The sequence below is a fragment of the Phodopus roborovskii genome, unplaced genomic scaffold (assembly GCF_943737965.1).
Source record: "Phodopus roborovskii unplaced genomic scaffold, PHOROB, whole genome shotgun sequence".
Taxonomy (NCBI): domain Eukaryota; kingdom Metazoa; phylum Chordata; class Mammalia; order Rodentia; family Cricetidae; genus Phodopus; species Phodopus roborovskii.
Window position 1 is genome coordinate 54,237 of NW_026126667.1, and position 5,527 is coordinate 59,763.

Consider the following 5,527-nt stretch of genomic DNA (forward strand, 5'->3'; position numbering starts at 1 on the left):
AGATATGAAGCAACACCTCCACCAAGGCCCTGGATTTAAACAATTGCATTTTCTCCTAAGCATCTTCATTATGTTAAAAGACAGAATCTATTTCATTGTCAATACTTGAGGTTCTAAGTCTAGGTCGCCAGGCTGATAATGAATCTGCTAAGCTCATTGATGGGTTTGAGAAGGAGCTATGTTACTTCTTTATGAGTCAGGACATAAACAGATGTCTTGCTTGCTCAGTCAACCTCTCAACACAACAGTGTTTATATTTTCAAACAGTTGTCATCTGGGCTAATCTTGCCCATCTGGCTTAACTATGTGTTTCTCTTGAAGAAAACTGGACCATCTGTCAGACCATTGCAGTAATGCCCCCTTAAGCAGCTTGTGAAAGACCTGCTCTATGATATGGGCATGGGCCTAGGGGCTGTTTGTAATCAGGAGTTTCTTCTTTGACATGATTTGCAGCCAAACTACTACAGATAGATTTAGGGATACAAAAAAGATAATTATTATGTAACCTTACACTGAGTTTAGGTGAACTGCATTTGCTCTTTACCTGGTTATAACTGGCTCTTAAATCAGGAAAGAGAATCTGAATTCAGATGACAATCAAGATAGTATCACTTTTTCCTCCTAGAAAGCTGGATGATGGCTCTACGAATGTAGGAGTTTTATCCCTGAAAATCAGAGGAAATGCTAGGAAAATGCATAGTAATGGAAACACTAGTCTTCCTAGAAAGTTGAATAGTTGGAGAGGAACAGAACTAGGAAGTTTCTATTTGTGAGCAATAGTGTTAGTTGACTCATGTTCAGTAGCATGTTAAAATCAAAAGAAAGCAAAAAGTAACTTCATTTTTTGAGGTTCTCTGCATGAAAATGCATGGTAGGATGAATGTCTCCATATATGTAGAACGTGGATTTATTATAATGTCTCATAGGCTGTGGTCCAGGTAGTCCAAAAATGGCTGCCAGCAATGGGAATCTGAAGACCACAGCACTTGTTTAATTCACCAGGGTGCATGTCTCACCTGGTCATCGTTATACTCTTAAAAGTCCAAAGAAGAAAGCTCTAAAGCTAGTAAAGTTATAAACTTGGTAGCCATAGCTAGGGCAAGGAGCAACAGAAGGAGAGCCTACTCATCCATTCCCTTTATACATGCAGGACACCACCAGATGGTGCAACTCCTATTAAGGTGAATCTGATTCTTCCTTATGTGTTTTGTTTTATTATTGTATTTCATTTTTGATTACTGACAGACTCCTTAGTTCTGATAATAAACATGTGCACTGCCACCAAGTAGTTAAAAATGGATCTCATCATCTAATTCCATATAAAGCTTCTCTGAGTGGCTTTGACAGTTCTGGAACACACTCTGCCTGCCTTTCCTGTCTGAAATCCTATATGGGAACCCATTCCAACTTGTCATGGGTACAGAGAGCTCAAATAACATCTATCATCCTTAATATATTACCTTTCCTACCATAGGTTGTCTGGGCCTTTTTTGGTGAATATCTCCTATCTAAAAGCAATATATTTGGGCCTATACAGGCTTATAGACACCCTTCAGGCAGGGAATATGTGCAAATATGTGGTTCCTTAAGGCAGATAATATGTGCAGTTATGGAGTGTCTTTAGTATTAGGGGAAGCAATTCCTATTTACTCTTTATACATATTAATAGAACACCTCTGCCATTGCCCTACCATTGGTTGACTAAAGTTTGCCATATGAATTAAATGGATCATTCAGTATTTGTAGTGAGATAATCACCTTGTCCCTGCCTGAGGTATAGACCACGCCCATTGGGGGTGGAGACAGGGACGGATGTGACCCGGGGGAACTAATTTTGAGAAGGATACTGGGAGAGCTCTCTTGCCTGCAGCACAGGAACAACTTCCTCGGACCAGGAATCTGCTGGAGTTCATCTGTCTATATTGTAAGTTATGTCTCCCTGAATAAATATCTATTCAGCCTATTTTTTTCTCCTAATCCTTATCGAACAAAAATATCTGGTGTCAGAAGCAGGATCTGGATTTCCACCGGACCTGGTTTTCACCAAGGCGGCAGACGCTCCTCACTTCCCACAGCATCCCCGAATGGGCAAGGTTCCTTGCCTAATCAGGTGGCCATACCACAGCCTGTGGGACATTTGCCTCTGCCCTACAACTTTACATCCACCGCAGCGCTGAGAAAGCTCGCACTGCTTCTCATCTTTTGCCAATTCCCCACTTTGCATTTGCAGCTGTGGTGCACATGGCGCCTGCCCAGCTGGTTTGTTTCCTGCAGCCAAAAGGCGCCAGTAAGAGGCAGTACCTGTTAGCCCTGGGGTACCCAGAAATTTGTGCAAGGCTCTTTTCACTCATTCGTTTAACAAAATTTTGCTTGCCTTAGTTTGTTAAATTTCTTCAGGGACCAAGACCAGAAGGATTGTCTGCTCCCAGATGCGATTTGATGGGACACCTCCAGGCATTACCACCACAAGCTGAGTTCAACAACTAAAACTATCAAAGTTCGAGGACAGCAGAATTACACCTAAGGTAAATGCAATATTCTTCACAATTTAAGATGATATAATATATGACATCAATTGTTCCATACCTAGGGTGGATAATCTTATGATGCAAGAATTTAGAAATTCCATTACTTCATATAGAGAAGGAAAATTAACAGAAGAAAATCATGGCTTAACCAATATATACATTTTTTTTTTTTTTGTAAAGGCAATGGGTATCAACCTGATGAAAAAAAGATTCAGAATATTAGAGATGCCAATAGAGAGCTGACATCTAGAATACAAAACATGGAACATAAAAATGACCAACTAGAAAACAGAATTTGTTCTATGTCAAATGCTTCAATAACCAAAACAGAAACAGTGCACTGCATTAACATGCTGGCAGAAACAGCTCATTCCTAGTTGAACGAAGCTGCTAATAAGGTTAAAAAACTGGTACATTAGATGGAAAGACTCGCGGAATTTGTTCCATGTCTGACAATAATGGAAAGCTATCAGATAGAACATTGTTTCTGGAAGGCAGTTTACATGCCATTCAGATAATATCTAAGAATGAGAATATTAAAAATATGGAATCACTTGTAGTTGGAGAAAGCAAGAGATTTAATGATTCAATGAAGTTTCTAGAAAGTTTTGTGGTTCAAAATGAGATACTCAAAGAAAGAATGCTGAGTAGATTTCAGTCCTTAGAAGACTACTGAACCCTGCCAAGTCAGGGTAAGACAGCCTTTTTACCTCCTTGCTTTTGTTGTGGTCTGTCAGGTACTCTAGGCCTTAGCAAAAACTGGCTGTACCAACCTTGAGGTGAGACCTTGACTATCTAGGTAGCTGTTTCTGTCCTTGCTGCACCTTTTGGAAGTTGTCCACACTCACTTCATGCCTACCCTAGTACTGTTATTTTCCTTATCATGTCTTTGATGAGTTTGAATATTAAATTATCACAAGTATTTTTCTCTCTTCTTAGTTAGATATATTTCTTAGTAGACTTAAGCTTTCCAGGTTTGGACAACACTATTATAAACACTGTTTTGACTTCACCCTAATACTAGATAGTTAGGTGTTAAGTTGATATGTCCTCAGGTTTCCTTTCCTTAGAGCACACTTATTATTCACTGTTTTGTATATAGTTTTTGTATCAAGCCCAAAATATTTTCTTTAGACTAAAATGGGGATTTTGGTGAGATCTTCACTTTTTTTGCACCTGTGGCATAGACCATGCCAATTGGGGTGGAGATAGGAGTTACCTGGCGGAACTAAGTCTGAAGAGGGGGCTCAAAGAGCTCTATTGCTTTCAGCACAGGTACAGGAGTACATCCGGAGGCATCCTTGGGACCAGGAACTGCTAGCATTCCTATTTCTATCTTATAAGTTATTTCTCCCTGAATAAACAGCAATTCAGCTTATTTGTTTTTCCTTATCCTTATTAAGTATCAATAAAATATAGCTGCTATACCCCACATGAGCATAAAAATGAGCCAAGAGTTAAGAATGCAGAGGGTGCAGAGCCACTTGGGGGAAGGTACCACAGTAAGAAGGTACACTCAGGATATAATAAATAAATAAGATGTTCACTTCAGCCACAAAACCTCCAATTAAGAGTCACTGATAAGAGGAAAAATGAAAAATAGAAAAGGAGAGAGTTGCCTATGTTAAGGATGTCTGAGAAAATCAGAGAAAGAGACTAAAGGTAATGTAAAATGGTATACAGGTTCAAAGAAAATTCAAAAAAGGTTGGAGGAAGATGTTAACTGTTTACTGTGGGCACTCATATCTACAAATATAAATTTAAGTTTAGTAATATGTGTTAAAATTTTGATCATACCAGGTTAATTGCTTAAAAGTTCCATTTATTTCTCTAAAGACAATTATATGTACTTGTTGAAAAGTTCTAGAGTTTGCCTCCAATATGACTACACCAGCCATTTGGGCAAAATATTGTTCTTGCCTGGACTGTTTGGATTTATGCTGTATGAACTGGACATGCAGGAACTATAGGAAATTGACTGCTGATACAAGATGGACATTGCTATATGGTTCCTTCTTCATGGAAGAGTCTGCTAGACAGTCTGAAGGATGTGGAGAAAAGCTACTGACAACCTGACAACACAGGTAGGACACTTTTATATTTCTTCCTTTACTGAGAATTCTGCCAGACTCAAACTATGGCCTGTAGGCTGAAGATGGAACATTACAGAAGAACTTCGGTTCTGACCAGGCAAGATGTCCCTTTCAATTCTAGAGTTTATATGTTATCCTTCTGTGTTCTTTGAAAGAGTTGAAGACTGATAGTTAAGGTTATAGTATGCCTTGGTTGGGATTAAAGTTACATATAGGACTTTATACTGGCAAAGATAGGATAGATTTTAGAATATTTCTCATGCTAACAGCCCTCAGATCAAAATTTATCTCTGAGCTCTGGTCAGTAAATTCAGATGATGAGAAAATCAGTAGGCCTTTTAATGTAGATGATATTAATACGGTTTTTTGGCTAGAGCTTTAGAAATTCAAACTAGTTAAAAGGTTACAATTATTAACACTATAAATTAACATAAATTAACTGTCACCCATGTCATAATGGGTTTGAAGACATAAAGCATGCTTTATTTTTGATATTAAAAAAGACATTACAAAATGTGTAATTGTTTTTAAAAACAGATTTAAATGTTCAAATTTATAAGGTGACAGGATATTGGTGCTTTTATTATATTGTTAATGTCTGTACTTAAATCAAAGGTCTAAAATTGAAGGTCACAGCCATAAGCTCTATATACTAACCAAAAGTTGAGATGCTCATTTTTATGATACAAAAGGCAATGCATCCTTGTTTTGTTAAATTAGGTTAAGTGTAAGCTATTTAAATAAATTGAGTCAAATAGATGGTTCATGTTTTCTTAAAGGAGTTTCAAATTAAAATCAGTATTTTTAAAGGAAAACCTGACAATACAAAGTTCTAATTTTATAAAAGCTGTTTAAGCTGTTATAAAATGTTAAGAAACACAAGTTACTAGCCATCCTTATCAATTA